Below are 18,674 nucleotides of genomic sequence, written 5' to 3'. Positions count from 1 at the left end.
TTCCTTAGGATCTATCACATTGTCCCGGAATGGTAAATGTTCATCTTCCATCTCTGGTCTCTCTGGTAAGATTAATCCTCTTTCAGTTTCCGCACTCTTCTGGCTCATTTTTTCAATCTGTATTGTGTTCTGCTGAATAGAGTGTATTGGCATAGCACACAAAAAAGTGTATATTAGGAGAAATTCATATAGACTTTGCAGCTATATAGCAGACTGAGCATCACACATATTTGCATAAAAAGCATACATAAACTTTATGCAAATCTGTATCCTTTGTTTTGGCAATGTGTAAGTGGACACCTTATAATAGAGATAGCCAACAGGGTACCCTCCAGATGTTGCTGGATTCCAACTCCCATCAGCCCCAGCTGGCATGGCTAAGACTAAGGGAGGATGTGAATTGTGGTCCATCAACATTTGGCAGGCACCATGTTGGCTAGCCAACCTTATATGTTCTTTTCCTATCCTACCAGGCTCTGTCCCCTGATGTGTGTCAGTGACTAGCTGGATGACAAGGAGTGGTGGGAGGTTCCCCAGAAGAGGAAGGCTTAGAGCTAGGGGAGTGGTGGTGGAACACTGAGAACAGATCTGAGGAGAAAGAGGGGGGGCAGAATGATTGGACACTGAAAAAGCAACAGGCTTGAGTGAGAGAGAAGAGCCAGATTCAGGAAGCAATTCAGACTCTGCATATGAAGCCGTGAGGGAGGCGCCAGGGTGTCAGAAGCATCCACGGAGCTTGCCTTTCCTACTGCCTTTCCTACATGACCCTTTGTCTCCAGGGTCATGAAGAGCCTTGTGTGTAGCAGAACAAAGGACACAGGCATAGCTTAAGGATGCTTGGGAGACACCCAGCTGGGGAGGAGACTTAGGAGGAAGTAGGAGTCGCAGATTGTCAGTCCTGGCAACTGTGTTGTGGGGGCAGTCTCCGCTTGCATGCTGTTTTCTTGAATAAAGATTTAAATTTATGACTTGTCTCTGTGCTGACCTGCAGCTAAACCTGTCCTGGCAATGTGCCAGGTATCACCCTTTGTTTCCAACCCTTTGTCTCAGGATCTGCCACTCAGGAAAGAAACAGTTCTAATGCTAACAAAAGACTAGTGGAAATGGGTCAGCAAATTGAAATGGACCAGCCACTGTAAGGCTGAGCATGACCAGCATTCCATTGCTGCTGATAGGAGATGCTGAAGGGGTTGGGGAGTTGGGGGGTGACCACAAAAGAGAAAAATGCAAATTAACTGCATTCATATAACTGTTCCAAGATGCACCAGCATATTCTAAGCTATCAAAATTCATTTGCTCCAAAATGCAGCTGCTTTTCACAAAACACAGAGCATAAGCAGTTGCCAAAAGATCTGATTAGAAAGAAATACTGGCTTACCAATAAACGTTGTTTGCGAAATAAAGATGAAAGTGTCATAGAAGAGTAAAATATTATAGTTATTGTGTACAAGTGTCTTTTTTAAGGGAAGCATTATCCCCCATCTGCCTAAAAGCCATTATGCTCACTGAGCCTGTTATCTTTCAAGCCATTTACTTGCAGTTAAAATCCTCATTTCTGGGAGAAAGCTTATAATTGCCTCGTCAGCATGTATTTCTTATGCTTTGCAAAGCTGTTTTCTGCATGGTACATTTTGAAAGCCACCTTTAATTTTTATACAGGAGCATGAATATTATGCAAAGGGAATGAGCGGTTTGTAGACCACAGATCTATGTTCTGACAACTGCAAATGAATGAACTGGGATAGGGCAGCTGTTTATGCATCACTAAAGCAGAGAAACTGCATCACAAAAAATAGCAGAATGGGTTTCCTGGGTTTCTACTTAGAGTAAGGTAAACGGTAAAGGGGACCCCTGACTGTTAAGTCCAGTCACAAACGACTCTGGGGCTGCGGCACGCATCTCGCTTTACTGGCCGAGGGAGCCGGCGTTTGTCCGCAGACAGCTTCCGGGTCATGTGGCCAGCATAACTAAGCCGCTTCGGGCAAACCAGAGCAGCACACGGAAATGCCGTTTACCTTCCCGCCAGAGTGGTACCTATTTAACTACTTGGACTTTGACGTGCTTTTGAGCTGCTAGGTGGGCAGGAGCTGGGACCAAGCAACGGGAGCACACCCCATCGCAGGGATTCGAACCACCGATCTTCTGATCGGCAAGCCCTAGGCTCTGTGGTTTAGACCACAGCGCCACCCACGTCCCTCTACTTAGAGTAGACCAATTTAAATTAATGGATCTAAATTTGCCACATCTACTAATTTCAGTGGGTCTGCATTCGCTAAAACCCCTGATGCTTCCGGGAGGGGCCAAAAGGGATTGAACTGTACATAAAGTGCACACATGATAAGAAAACCAGGGGATTAAGATTACCATTTTATCTGATCCACCTCAACATACTGGTAATGATTGCAGTAGTTGCTTTTCTAGATATATATAATCTAGAAATGATCTAGAAATAATCTATGAAATCATAGAATTATAGAGTTAGAAGTCTCATCCAGACCAACCCCCTGCAATGTAGGAATCTCGGCTAAAGCATCCATGACAGATGACCATTCAATCTCTGCTTAAAAACCGCCAAGGAAGGAGAGTCCACAACCTCCCAAGGGAGACTGCTGTCACATGGAGGAGCATGCTTGGACTTCCGGTCTACCACCATTGCTGTCTGGTGAGAGAATCTCGAGCTCTGAGATTCCCTGGTGCTGTGAGGGAGGGGGGAGCCGCGAGAGCGCCACGGACCCCCAAATGAGCCTCAGATCGAGCGGTCTGGGGACGTGGGGACTCAGCTGCACCCCTTTTCATCTCCTCTGCTCCCCGTAAGCCCTATTAAGGGAGCCGAGAGTGAGCGGAGTGGAGACGTGGGTGCCTTTGTGAATCAAATCACTACTCTCGCAGCGTGAAGCTCCGTGCCGGCAGCCTGTGGAGTGGTGGATTTTTCGAAATTTAAAGGATCTGAAGACATTGGATACCGTGAGTAAAGAAAAGGACTTTAAAAAAATTTAATCAGAAAGAATTGGCCACAGGAGGATATTTAAAAACAGAAGTTGATCTCCCCCATGGAGTGAACTGAGACGCAGTTAATTTGCCTGAAGCCGGAAAGATTGACAGGAAGCTTTCAATTTCCAAAGATTGAACTTAAAACCTTCCCCCTGAGGCAGGGTAAAGAGGAGAAGGGTTGAACTTAGTAAAATTCCTGCAATTTTTTTTATTTTGGACTGGGGAAAGTCCCGCTGTAAGCTGGAGTCGGGTCCCTGGAGGGATCAGCGAGCCGCCATTATGACGTCACAATAGGAAGGAATTTGTTTACCTCTTTGAGGTCAGGAACTGACAGTATTGAAGAGAGCGCAAAATATAAGGCTGTGAATAAGAAGTCTGATAAATGCTCTTTTTGCAAATGGACATAAGAATTTTAAGGTATTAAGAAGAACTGAAAATGCTAGTCTGCAACCAGTTCGGATACAAATTCTGTCTTTGAAGTTTGGAAATACGAACTGCGCCATTTCCTGTTTTGTAATCTGTGCTGTTCCCATGAAATTTGAAACAGCAAGATGCCAGTAGACACAATAACATCTGACTTCTCAGATTTTCAAGAGGAATTCCTGAATTTGCTACGAGATCTAAGAAGCAAAGTACATCAGAATACAATACAGATTGGAAAAATAAACCAGAAGTGTGTGGAAATTGAAAAATTGAAGAAAGATGAACATTCATCAGTCCTGGACAATGCAATTGAATCTAAAGAAGAAGAGGCAGGGGCATGGAATATTGTTCTCCCAGTGAGATGGGGGGAACAAGACCCATGCTTGACTCAAAGGGCTTTTAAAGAAGAACCAGCATGGAATAATGCCCTCCCAGTGAGAGAGGGAGAGCAAGATCCATACTGGGGTCAGAATCTAAGGGGAACAAAAATTGTGAAAGGAATGAAAAGTGGAAATCTAGATGGATGGCATCGTGTTAGAGTTAAAGAATTGGGGAGACTGCAGGGGATGAAGAAGGAAGTGTGGTGGATAGGTTGTGACAGAGTGGGAGTGGGATAAGGAGTAATAATGGATGTTATTTTCTGACTGATTAAGATGTTCGGAACTGGAATGACCTATGGAACTGGCTGAATCGTCTAGGAGACCTCGAGTCCAGGGGAGGCGAGGCTGAATTAGATCTAAGTGAATAAATGTTATTAGGATAGAAGAAGCAATATCTGAATTTATGGATGTTGTTGTTGTTTAGTCGTTTAGTCGTGTCCGACTCTTCGTGACCCCATGGACCATAGCACGCCAGGCACTCCTGTTTTGCACTGCCTCCCGCAGTTTGGTCAAACTCATGTTCGTAGCTTCGAGAACACTGTCCAACCATCTTGTCCTCTGTCGTCCCCTTCTCCTAGTGCCCTCAATCTTTCCCAACATCAGGGTCTTTTCCAAGGATTCTTCTCCTCATGAGGTGGCCAAAGTATTGGAGCCTCAGCTTCACGATCTGTCCTTCCAGGGAGCACTCAGGGCTGATTTCCTTAAGAATGGATAGGTTTGATCTTCTAGCAGTCCATGGGACTCTCAAGAGTCTCCTCCAGCACCATAATTCAAAAGCATCAATTCTTCGGCGATCAGCCTTCTTTATGGTCCAGCTCTCACTTCCAATTTATGGATAATTTTTGGGAATAAATTTTAGGCTAAGGGGTGAAATAGAAGATAGATGGTTAATTTTTGGGAATAAATTTTAGGCTAAGGGGTGAAATAGAAGTTAGATGGTTGGGAAAATAATTTCTGATTCAGAATAATTGATGAATTATAGGTTAAGGATAGTTGATGTTTATAGATTAGGAATAGTTGAGAGGCAATAAAAAAGTGTTAAAATGATTTAAGATATAATATGAAAATTGCTTAAGTTGGATTTAAAAATGGACCCAGTGATGGGGGAATTGAAAAAGTCTACAATGTCAAGTAAAAAATGAAAGATTTGTTGTAATTGATATGTTTTTCTTTTTTATGTTTTTATGTTTGTTTTCTGTCTGTTTGTTTTTGTTTTTGTGATTTTTTTTGTATTTTGTACTATTTTAAAATGAATAAATATTATGGGGGGGGGGAGGGAGCATGCTTGTTTTCTCCTGCTCTGGAGGGTAGGACTCAATATCCTACCCTTGTCAATATCCTTCTTAAATTATGGTGCCCCGAATTGGACAGAGTATTCCAGGTGTGGTCTGACCAAGGCAGAATAGAGTGGTACTATTACTTCCCTTGATCTGGACACTAGACTTCTGTTGATACATGTCTGTATTGAAGCTGCATAATGTCCAGCACCACCCTCCACAGAACCTTCACTCTTTCTTTACTTTACTGTATTACTTTTCCATCTGAATTTTTTTCTTTTCGTATAATTTTAAAATTTTGATAAGATACATGAAAAAAGGAATGTGCATAAAATTTGTGGATGCCAGTTTATAAGGGTTTTTATTTAAAAAGATGGATGCAAATTTAGGAATTACTACTATACTTTTAACAGAAATGCTATACATATCACCAAAATGAGGAAGAATATGGCCAGCCCTCCTCCAGCCAGGTTTACATCACTAGTAAGGTAAAGGTAAATGTCCAGTCGTGACCAACTCTGGGGTTGCGGCACTCATCTCGCTCTATAGGCCGAGGGAGCCGGCGATTGTCCGCAGACAGCTTCCGGGTCATGTGGCCAGCATGACAAAGCTGCTTCTGGCGAACCGGAAACGCCGTTTACCTTCCCGATGGAGCGGTCCCTATTTATCTACTTGTACTTTTTGATGTGCTTTTGAACTGCTAGGTGGGCAGGAGTTGGGACCGAGCAACGGGAGCTCACCCCATTGCAGGGATTCGAACCGCCGACCTTCTGATCAGCAAGCCCTAGACTCGGTGGTTTAACCCACAGCGCCACCTGGGTCCCTCATTTTATGATTATAAATGCTTATGTGAGCTGCTTTGGCAGGGCTTTTTGCCAGCATTTAAATACTGGGAATATACAAGTAAATGGATCCAGAAATATTGCAAAACTTCATAAATGTCTCTAGAGGATTTTATTTGAACACACACACAATCATAGAATCATAGAATCATAGAGTTGGAAGAGACCACAAAGCAGCCTAAAAAACTTTACCTTTACCTTTTAACATAGTTCCTTTTATCTATGTCTATTTTTGATTGCAAGCCACTTTGTGTAGGCATTTGCCCAGAAAAGCAGCCTAAAAAACTTAATAAAATAAATATGGTAAGTAAATAATAAAATAAATTATTAGTAGGAAAATACACCCCAAACATTTGGGAAATGGACATTTATTTATTTATTTATACTTACTTACTTACTTACTTGTCCTGTTTCTGCTTAGGGGGAAAGAATTCATAGAATCATAGAGTTGGAAGAAGGGCCATCCAGTCCAACCCCCTGCCAAGCAGGAAACACCATCAAAGCATTCCTGACAGATGTCTGTCAAGCCTCTGCTTAAAGACCTCCAAAGAAGGAGACTCCACCACACTTCTTGGCAGAAAATTCCACTGCCGAACAGTTCTTACTGTCAGGAAGTTCTTCCTAATGTTTAGGTGGAATCTTCTTTCTTGTAGTTTGAATCCATTGCTCCGTGTCCGCTTCTCTGGAGCAGCAGAAAACAACCTTTCACCCTCCTCTATATGACATCCTTTTATATATTTGAACATGGCTATCATATCACCCCTTAACCTTCTCTTCTCCAGGCTAAACATACCCAGTTCCCTAAGCCGTTCCTCATAAGGCATTGTTTCCAGGCCTTTGACCATTTTGGTTGCCCTCCTCTGGACACGTTCCAGCTTGTCAGTACCCTTCTTGAACTGTGGTACCCAGAACTGGAAACAGTACTCCAGGTGAGGTCTGACCAGAGCAGAATACAGTGGTACTATTACTTCCCTTGATCTAGATGTTATACTCCTATTGATGCAGCCCAGAATTGCATTGGCTTTCTTAGCTGCTGCATCACACTGCTGACTCATGTCAAGTTTGTGGTCTACCAAGACTCCTAGATCCTTTTCACATGTACTGCTCTCAAGCCAGGTGTCTCCCATCCTGTATTTGTGCCTTTCATTTTTTTTTTTGCCCAAGTGTAATACCTTACATTTCTCCTTGTTAAAATTCATCTTGTTTGCTTTGGCCCAGTTGTCTAATCTGTTAAGGTCATTCTGAAGTGTGATCCTGTCCTCTGGGGTGTTAGCCACCCCTCCCAATTTGGTGTCATCTGCAAACTTGCTCAGGATGCCCTCAAGCCCATCATCCAAGTCATTGATAAAGATGTTGAACAAGACTGGGCCCAAGACAGAACCCTGTGTCACCCCACTAGTCACTACTCTCCAGGATGAGGAGGAGCCATTGATGAGCACCCTTTGGGTTTGGTCAGTCAGCCAGTTACAAATCCACTGAATGGTAGCATTGTCTAGCCCACATTTTACCAGCTTGTTTACAAGAATATCATGGGGCACCTTGTCAAAGCCCTTGCTGAAATCAAGATAGGCTACATCCACAGCATTCCCTTCATCTACCAGGCTTGTAATTCTGTCAAAAAATGAGATCAGATTAGTCTGACATGACTTATTTTTCAGAAACCCATGCTGACTTTTAGTGATCAAAGAGTTTCTTTCTAGGTGCTCACAGACCGTTTGCTTAATGATCTGCTCTAGAATCTTTCCTGGTATTGATGTCAGGCTTACTGGGCGGTAATTGTTTGGGTCCTCTCTTTCCCCCTTTTTGAAAATAGGGACAACATTTGCCCTCCTCCAGTCTGCTGGGACTTCGCCTGTTCTCCATGAATTCTCAAAGATTATTGCCAGTGGTTCTGAAATCACCTCTGCCAGTTCTTTTAATACTCTTGGATGTAGTTCATCTGGCCCTGGAGACTTGAATACATCTAATTTAGCCAAGTATTCTTGTATTACCTCCTTACTTATTCTGGGCTGTGTTTCCCCTGCTGAATGATCTGCTCCATATTCTTCAGGTCAGGCATTGTTTTCTCTTTTTTTGGAGAAGACTGAGGCGAAGAAGGTATTGAGGATTTCTGCCCTTTCTCTGTCCCCTCTTCGCATTTCAACATCTTCTCCCCTAAGTGACCCCACTGTTTCCTTGTTCTTCCTTTTGCTAATCCTGTTATCGCAATTTCTCATGAACTTTGCAGGAATAACTGTCTTTTGCATTGCACACCAAAAAGTGTGTGTTTGTGTTTCTGCTCTAGAAGATACCTGGATTATCCTGCTTAGAAAAGAAATGTTTTGTTTTGTTGCATAAACTAATTTAAATAGACTGATTCACACTGCAAAGGCAGACAAAATTAGGAAAGGGAATGTCATAAGCATTTAGACTGACAGCCTAAATTGTCTCCACTAAAGCTTAATTACCACAGTTTATACATTCTGCATATGTATTCCCGACACCCTGACAAGTGTATTGTCAAGCAACATATATTTAATTTGCTTCCTAAATGTGGAGCAGCCCCTCCATCTTTTGCTCCCTTGTACCCATATCTGAGCAAACAGACCTTGCCACCTGCCCAGATGACTTATAAAAATGAGTCAGGCAGAATGAAGCTTTGGGAAGAGTTCCACTCTGAGAGTTTAAATGGGCATTTGATTAATTTTTCTCACCTCAGATTCTCCTCTTCCCCCACCCTCCTCGTTTCCATCATCTGCATTCTTCTGCTGGCAAAAGAATTCCTCTTTTCATGGAATGCTAACGGCTTAATAAAGAATCATAAATATGGAGGGACAGGTGTGTGTGTGTGTATATGTGTGTGTGTGTGTGTGTGTGTGTGTGTTTCTGAAGGTTTTTTCCAGATGCTCATAGTGCCAGAGAACAATTGGATTTCCTTTCTGGCCCTATGTGTGTTAGCCTTACACTGCCACACCCATCAAAGGAGGCCCGAAGCAGATTCTCCATGGCCCCATGTAGAGGCCGAATTAGCATCTGAATCATCATCAAAACTCTGTGAGGACATACCTGTAGAGGAGGTGGAATCACCATCCCTGCTCCTCCTGGCCCTCCGTCTAGAGTGATGCCTCCATTGCCACTTGCCACCAGCGGAAGGGACTCTGGGCACCAGGAGATCTTCATCCGACAACTAGATGCCAAGCACCCCCGTTGACTGGCCAGGAACAATCTGCGCAGAACTAAATAAATGTGAGGTGCTTGGCTGGGCAATAACCCTCATTCCCCCAGGTGATGCCAATCTTGCCCCTGCAGGCCCTGCCCTTGAGGGCACAGACTGCGAACATGGCAGCCTAGACTGAGGGGCAGGCTGCATCCAAGCCCCCATACTCCTGGTGTGACCCCGGGGACTGGATGGCAAGGGAATTCTGGAGGGTTGAGATTGGGAAGAGCAGAGCCTCATATCCTCGCTCAGATTGGAAGGACCCTGAGCCTTAAAAATGGTGGACAAAGGGGAAGGCCCAGGCTACGTCTCAGCCCCCAAAGTGCTGCACCAGAGTCTCAACTTCACGGTGAATCTCATCACAGCAGTAGGATCAGGCCCAATATCAGCTGCAATCGCCCCCAACTGCTCCAAGGCCTGCTGAGGCACTGCAGGGGCCCGTGCCGAACGGAGGGATCGGGAAGGGCCCCTAATCACCCTCTTATAAGAGAGAGCTGGACTAGGATTCCTCTTAACAGGCATCCCTAATTCTTTGCTTTCTTGTGGGGGGTTAAAATGGTGCTCCGGTCAAAATAGGATGGTGCTCCCGCTAAAACAAGATGGCGCTCCTGCCTTTTTTCTATGCAGGAAGAAGCCAAAATGGTGACCAGGCCCAGGGAGGGGGAATTTCCTGCCCTTTCTGAAAACCACCACCACCCTATTCCTAACAGTGGATAACAACAGGGACCACCGATTTTCCCTTGGCCAGTAAAGCGAGATTAGCGCCGCAACCCCAGAGTCGTCCACGACTGGACCTAATGGTCAGGGGTCCCTTTACCTTTAAGGGCTGTTCAGGTGTTTCTGAAATTATGCTCTGACCATATGTGGAAGGGTGTTTGAGCATGCTAACTGTCCCAGTCTCTGCCATCTTTGCATACTCAAGCTGAAATCAAACATCACCATTATGGCATGTGTAAAGTGCCATATCAGAGTATCATGGATTAGAGGAAAACATTCATGTTTGTCCCAGAGGCCTTTGAACTCTTGCTTAAGAATTCTTATCATGCAGTCTTGTGCTTTCCTGTATCTTGCAAGTTTCTAGCTGTGAACAGCTTGCTACTGAGTCTGCCTTACCGTTTTTCCTGTAGTAGAATGTTGAAAGTAGCAGGCAAAGATGATATTGATTTATTCTCATCTTAAATTTGATTCAGTCCCATGGGTTTTTTCTCTCTGCCTTTTCACTTCATTATTAGTCAAGTCAGTTTCAGAGTCAAAACAATATTCAAACTTTGCCTAAAGATCCTTGTGGCACAAAACTTAGAGTAATGACCAATAAGGAGTTCAGCTCAGAAGAAAACTAGCTCTATTTTCTTTAAAAATTAGGAAAATGACAAATGAGTTCAAAGGCAAAAGACAAATGAGTTCAAAGACATTCAAGGGCAAAGGATAAATGGAGCTTCTAGAGTTTGCAAAGCTCCTTGCTGGCTAGGACAAGCACAAGCCAAGGTCTGGATCATGGATGTTTTTAATCAGGAACTGTTGTGTGTGGTCCTGCTTTCTTTGATGGGAATTGGAAGAGAATATATTAATTATATTTACTCCTCTATAGACCCATGAATAAGGAATATGGCTGTGAGCCTATATTCAAAGTGTGGGGTTTTACAGACTCTCAGACAAGAGAAACCCAGAGCAGAATTTAAATATCATTGTTAAGCAGTTTAGTGATCTATTTTGGCCTGTATTTACCTGCCCTGGCTCTTGGGAACATAGGAACTTGGCTTGCATTGAGTCACACCATTGGTCCATCTACTTCAGTATTGTCTACATCAACACAGCAGTTCTTCAGAGTTTCAGGCAGCTAACATTACAATTCCTACCCGGAGATACCAGGGATTGAACCTGGAACCTTCTATATGTAAAGCAGATGCTCTACCACTAAGCTAACATCTCAACGACTGAAACAGCATAAAATAGTATGCCTCCCTTCCACCTTGCAGTCATGTGGTATAAATGGGCTTCTATTTCTGTTTCTAAAAGTATTTCAAGGCTGAGTGACGAAGTAACTTATGACAATTTGTGCTATGGGGACATCCTGTGTTCGTTTCCAGACACTCTAGCTAGAAGAGTACATAGCACCACTGGCTGTTGGAACAAAAACAACCCATAAACATTTCCTGGGCAAGAGAGTCAGCTCAGCTCCCTGCTTCCTGGCACGGTGGTCTCTACCCTTCTAGAAGTCAGCATCTGAATCTTGCAAGTGAGCAGGTTTTTGCAAGCAATAAAGCTCTCCATGAGGTAGTAACAGGTACCAATATTTGAGAAGACTTACAAGTCAAAATTGTGTGGCAAAACAGTAATTATTTTCAATGGAAATATCTGAATGTATTTTGAAAGAGACCTCCCATACCTGAGGAAATAATTCAGGAAGCAAAAAATTTATGTGCATCTATAATGACCCAGGTGGCGCTGTGGTTAAACCACTGAGCCTAGGGCTTGCTGATCAGAAGGTCGGCGGTTCGAATCCCTGTGACGGGGTGAGCTCCTGTTGCTTGGTCCCAGCTCCTGCCAACCTAGCAGTTCGAAAGCACGTCAAAATGCAAGTAGATAAATAGGTACTGCTACAGCGGGAAGGTAAACAGCGTTTCCGTGTGCTGCTCTGGTTCGCCAGAAGCAGCTTTGTCATGCTGGCCACATGACCTGGAAGCTGTACGCTGGCTCCCTCGGCCAATAATGCGAGATGAGCGCGCAACCCCAGAGTCGGTCACGACTGGACCTAATGGTCAGGGGTCCCTTTACCTTTACCTTTATAATGTCTAGAACAAAGTATGGGTGAATGCACATCTTAGAAACTTGGGCAAATGAGATTTCCCAAAAAACTGTTCAGCTAACAGGTTCCAATGAATGAACATGTATTTCTGTGTATTTGGATTTCACTCACTGACCTACCCCCATGTTTTGTTTTGTATCATTTATTTAAATTAATTAATAGTATTCTGCCCTTTTTCATAATACTATGGGGCAAATAGTAACATTTTAAAAACATAACACAAATTCACAATATAATAAACAATTGAATGCTCTCATAAGAAAAGCCTGCTGGATCAGGACAATGGCCTTTCTAGTCCAGCATTCTGTCCTTATACTGTAGTGGCCAACTAAAGCAAATGGCATTCAGAGACATTCTGCTTCCAACAGTGGAGGTAGCCATTGATTGCCCTTAACTTCTTTGAATTTGTCTAATCTCCTTTTAGTCATCCAAGTTGGTGACCATCACTGCTTGTGGGAACAAATTTCATAGTTTAGCTATGCTCTCTCATCAAAACAAGAACTACATTCCCTAAGTCAAAGATCTCATTACCCAGAGACTTCACAGAAGGAGAAACTCTACAGCTGTTAAAGTGAACTGGAACCAGGTTCATGTTTGAGAGAATATTCCAAAGCCAGAGAGGCTTAGGCTAAGCTCTATGAATGGCAATTTGTGCATCCCCAAGAAAGAGAATTGATCAAAGGCCCAGTCCACCCATCAATGTATCTTCTGGGTTTCTCTACTCTTCAGCATTCTGCACTTGAAAATGTGTGAAGGCTAATTCAATATAAAGCACCACTTCTGACTTATTAAGTTTTGTGAACTTCTATCTGGTTCAGTGAGTAACACACTCAAGTTACCACCTAATGGTATCATGATGAAGATGCATGAGCAAAGCATTATCCAGTGGTCCCTTGATCAGATTTCAAAGGATAGCAGTTGTTTGAACTCTGATGATCTTGATTATATTAATCACCATATAATTATCTCTGTGGATGGGAGTGCCAGCGGATGATATCCTAGTCTTTCATTTCCTCTCTGGAAGTCCCCCTCTAATTCTTACTTTCCATGAACCAAATATAACCATCCTTTAGCACTTTTCTGATGTTTGCAATGCAGTTCTCCAGCCAAGCAGTAATAGTGTAAAAAGGTTTATAGTAGGGTAAAGTGTACATAAAAAAGCATATATTAGTGCAAATAGAATGCAAAAAATGCACTGTGTTAGGCAAAATTGCTTTGCGAAAATATGTATGTTAGGAAAAGTTGCACACAAAAATATGTATTGTAGGAAAACTCATACTAAAATGCTGAATAATTTTCATGAGAACTTTTAAAAATGCAAATTGATATAGAGAACTGAATTTAAGATGGTGGAAAATGAGAAACTGATTCTACCATCCCTACCCAGATCATATCAACAGAGTCCTTCGTCTGTATATCTGGAAGGCTCATTCAAGCATCCATAAAGGGATGTAGCAGGAGGGACAGAGTCAGGTGCCCCCCCCCAAATGACCATTCACTGGACTTGTCAACTGAACGCCTGCACTGAAAAAATGGGTTGTACCGTATCAAGTGCTAGTTCTACTAAAAGTAGACGTATTAAAGTTAATGGACATAAGTAACTTAACGGGAAGCAACCCAAACTGTTGTGGTAACACACACACACACACACACACACACACACACACACACACACACACGTGTGCAGGCATTAATTTCCTCTCTTTGTATGTTTTAACAAATCAATATGTGTAGACTACAATTATCTTAAATTTTCAACTTACCGTATGCTGAAAACAACCATCTACTGGGAAATAGGTGGGGTGACCATCTCATCAGGGTCTTGTCCAACAAAAATGAAACAAAAGAAAAGTGACTTGGGTTGCTTCTCACAGACTAAGAAATGCTGATTGCTCCAAAGTGAAGGTAGAAATGGGGGGGAGGATATACAATTTATATCTTGATCTGATTTTGTCCTCAACTAATCTTATTTCAGTGCTGCTTTGTATTGTCTGTGTTAATTAAATCTGTTTGAATGTCTGGAAAGTAATTCTATCAAATGAAAAGGTTTGACTCTCACAAGAGAAAACAATACCAAGCTGCTTTTGGCAGAAGGTGACACTTTTTGCATTCTTATCAAGATGCTGTATTCTTTTCAGGAAGACACGAAAGGGGTGCCACAGCTTTGTTTACCTGTTGAGTGTGTGGGGGCACACATGTGTATATATAATGTGAACCATAGCAGCAACACAAACAGGGGCATCTTGCCCATAGAGGCAAGTAGCGCAGGGAACCAGGGCGCCAAGTTCGTGCCACGTTCTGGAGGACGCCTGGAAAGAGGTGGAGGCTGGACTCGGTACCCTCCGCACTGAAGCAGCTTCACGCCTGGAGCCTCCGCTTGCCGTGGCCACCGAGGCACGGGCGCCAGGGAAGAGGCAGAGGCTGGGCGCGGCGCCCTCCGCTCCGAAGCAGTGCCGCGCCTACAGCCTCCGCCGTTTCTCCACCGAGGAGCTGCCTACCAGCCCGGCTGGGATGGAGAGGCGAGAGCTGGTCCTGGCCAGTGGCCCTGGTGCCACACAGAGGAAGAGGAAGGAGAGGCAGGCCCCACACTCCCTCCATCCCTCTCTGCCCTCCTCCTCCCCCTTTCGTTGCGCGCACCCCCGGCAGCTCCTGCACCACGCAGCGCAGTGCAGCAGCAAAGCCAAGCTGGAGGCAGGGGCGTACCCAGGATCAAAACTAGGGGGGGGCAAGGGGTGGGCCCAAGGCATGGGAGGGGAGGGGCAAGGGGCGGGGCCAAGGCACAGGAGGGGAGGTGCCACAAAGTGGGGACGTGGGTGGGGCTACAGAGCCCAGGTGAAACTGACTCCAGTCTAATAACACCAAAAGGGGGGAAATCCAGGGAAATAATAAGGAGGATCAGAGAAAGGTCAGGACAAGCAGCTATAAAAAGGGACATTCTCAATGAGCCTGCTGAGGACCAGCTGTGGTTACGCAAGAGCAAGGACAAGGCATATCCCATACTACGCACATGGGCACTCATATTATGAATGAACAGCATCCTTTGACAGCCTGGCACCTTCCACGTGTTTTGGACCACAACTGCGCTGCCAGAGGCAGATGGGAGTTGTAGTCCAAAGCACACGGAGGGGAATCAGCTTAGCAAAGCCTGCTGTACAGAAATAAATTAAAGTTTGCCTGCTTTTGCCTTATCCCATCTTTTGCCTTATCCCATTCTGGGCTGCATCAATAGGAGTATAGCATCTAGATCAAGGGAAGTAATAGTACCACTGTATTCTGCCCTGGTCAGACCTCACCTGGAGTACTGTGATTCTATGATTATATGAAAAGTATTGAGGGAATGGAGGAGGGGGGGCAAACTGCAAGTTTTAATATTGTTCCATGCCACCCCAATATCCACAACAGTGAGATTCCAGGGGCCCAGGCACTTACCCAGGGTTCATATTTCCACAGTGGAGATAGTGGTGTCTTTATGATGTATTGCTTATTTACACATATTTATAAGCTGAGCCTACAATACAGGCGCTACATAATTATACTTTGTCCATAATAATTTTCACACAACCATCTTAAGAAATCAATCTATGCCTAGGTAAGCCTGTATAGGATAGCAGCCTGAAGCACAGAAACTATCTACAGCCGCTCTTTTCACTTGAACCCCTCACAGAAATGCTGTAGAGCTGGCCTGAAAGGGACCCCCAGGGTCATCTAGTCCAACCCCCCCGGTAATGCAGGAATCCTGCCCACAGCAAGACCGACCCCTTTCATACGTCCGGATTCCTGTAAGCCTAGCAAGCTGAATACACCAAGGTCCGGACTCTTCTGCCCTGCGAAATGCAACCCAATTGTCTGAATGGTGGACAATGTCAGCAAAACAAATAGGCAAGTTTGAAGACATGGCAAACAGTGGCAAAGTTCATTATGAGAAGGAGATGGAAAGTTATATCCCTCCTAAAGGAGAGAAGAAGAAGTAAAAGGACTCCAATTCCCCCAAAAGTCCACCACCTGCTTTCTTCCTGTTTTGTTCTGAGCATCGCCCAAAGATAAAAAGCGACTGTTAGGGCAAAATTCTGGGTGCGAGAATGCTCAGCCACCCAGCTCATCAGGCAAGGGCCTGTGGTCGTTGCATAGTATAAAAGGAAGGAGTCCAGCCACGATCCGGAGCAAACAGCAAGGTTTATTACTGCGCAGCAGGTTCAATGCCAGACTGAACACCATGAACAGGGCTGCAAGAACTTTTAAAAGTTCCCACCACCATCCCATAATGTACATCGAAAGCATCATACATACATCACTTGTGACAGGGTAAAACGTCAGAAAAGGGGAAGGGGCAAGGGGCATTAGCATACAGGTAAACAGGAGGTAAACAGGATTAACATACGGTAACAATGCACGATGTCCCAGAACATTGTTAAGCAAGTACCAGTAAGTATCTGGGAGGGGATCCTTGAGTACCTGGCGGGGGGGGGGGGGACAATGGGTCCAGGTGTGAGTATTGCCTCTGGCTTCGGAGGGTTGGGAATGGCAGGAGATGGTACCTGAATGGATTATGGATATTCAGAGGAGCACCACCCTGGCTACCTGACCTCTTGCTTAAAGGATTATGGCTGTTCCCTGCATCCCTGAGAGCCCTTGGCCAGAGTAGCAAAAGGGGGGTTCATTTAGAAATAAAGATACTCTGTATTCATTCATAAAGAAATATGGTTACATAGAGTCTCAGGCAACAGAGAAAGGGTAGGAAAGGGAGCCTTTATTACACAGGGCTTGATCTTGAGGGGGTTCGTGTTGGTGCGATACTAGAGTGGTGTTGTAGGATCAAATGGGGTCCCCTTGAGGGCATTTGTGCCAATCTTGATTCCCAAATGAAGCCTCGTTTGGGTGCCCCCCCCATAAAATTCCCTAACAGTGACCACCCAGGTTTTTCTATTGGTGAGACAGCAAAGAAACTAAAAACCGTAATACATAACAACATAAAAAATATCTGTTGTCAATGCCAACATACCATCGCTTCCAATGAAGCTACATGCAGACTCTTTATAGCAGGGGTGGCCAACTTCCAAGAGTTAAAAACTAGCAGTGATTGATCTACCCCCTTTGGGGGGGTTCAGGTTGAGGTTGTTGAGCTTTTTTTTAGGAAGGAAAGCCATCCATGTTTTAGCGGGTTCAGGTCAAAGTTTAGCTTTATTTAGGAAGGAAAGCCCTGTTTTGGAGGCTTCAGGGCAAAGATGTAGAGCTTTTTTTAGGGGAGCCAAAGTTGCTGAGCTTCTTTGGGGGGAGCCAGTGATCTACCACAGACGTCCAGTGATCTATTAGTAGATCATGATCTACCTGTTGGACATGCCTGCTTTATAGCAATAAAGGGGTGCTGGCCCTTTAAGGCTGAAAGAGAAAACTGAGACATCCATGCCCACCCTTTCTAACACACATCTTTTAAGATCACATCACACAGTGGCTGCCCAAACAGCTTGGATGATAAAAGACACAAAGGAGGGAGGACAATTGGGAAAGATATAACACCATTGCATTCCCATGCCTTCCAAGCCTCCTTATGCAAAACCACCCAGTTAAAACGGAACTCCTTTCACACCTCATTATCGCTGGAGGTTTCATTAAACTGATAAAGATCCCCCCTCCCCAAGGACAAGAGTAAAAGCTGTGGTGCCGACCATTTGCTACCTGAAACAAGGAAACAAATTGTATCTTAAATACTGGCACAGGAGCTTTGGAAGGCTCGCCCTGTCCAGCCTCCTCTCTTTGCGCGCGCGCGCGAGAGAGACTTCAATCCTTCAGCAGCCAGCTTCAAGTTCTCTCTCTCTCTCTCTCTCTCTCTCTCTCTCTCTCTCTCTCTCTCTCTCTCTCTCTCTCTCTCTCTCTTCCCCCCTCCCTCCCACCGCGATCCCTGGGAGGAACATCAGAGTGAGTGTGGTGTTTTACGTACAGTGTTTTAATCCACACCCCAGCTCTTCCAATTCTGGTTCTCCATTCCCCCCTCCTTGTTTGCTCTAGTAAGAGCAGCAGCAGAATGAGCTGAACGAGCGAAGGCTGTGGGGAGGCAGCCCGGGCGAGCTCCAGCAGGAGGGTGTTGCGCTCTCTCCCCTCCTCTCCCTCGCTGCGTCCTTTTGCTTCTAGAGAGGGGCAGCTGCCAGCTGGCTTCTAGAGTAGGGCAGCTGCCCTAACTTGCCCCATGGTGGGTACGCCCTTGGCTGGAGGGGAGGGGCCAGAACAGAGAGGAGGCGGAGGGTGCAGGGAGCTGAGCCGGGACTCCTGGGTTCGCCCTCCAGCCGCTGCCCACCTCCTTCAGCCCCGCAAAGCTGCCGGCAGCAACTATGGGAACGGGGGCGGGGAGTGGGGTGCCGGAGGGATCCTTGAACCACGGTGCTGGATAGGCTTAAGACGGCCCTGAACACATAATGCTAAACTTGGCACATGAGGGAAACAATTCAAATCTATGTATACCGGTAGGTATATTTAAAAGGTAAAGGTAAAGGACCCCTGACAGTTAAGTCCGGTCGCAGACGACTCTGGGGTTGCAGCACTCATCTCGCTTTACTGGCCGAAGGAGCCAGCGTTTGTCCACAGACAGCTTCCAGGTCATGTGGTAAGCATGACTAAGCCACTTGTGACGAACCAGAGCAGCGCACGGAAACACAATTTACCTTCCCACCAGAGCGGTACCTATTTAACTACCCTGTTTCTCATATTTTAAGAGATACCCATAAAATAAGCCATAGCAGGATTTTTAAGCATTCAAGGAATATAAGC

Source organism: Zootoca vivipara, chromosome 14, assembly GCF_965207765.1.
Source record: "Zootoca vivipara chromosome 14, rZooViv2.hap1.1, whole genome shotgun sequence".
NCBI lineage: Eukaryota > Metazoa > Chordata > Lepidosauria > Squamata > Lacertidae > Zootoca > Zootoca vivipara.
Note: the sequence above shows the minus strand (reverse complement) of the source record.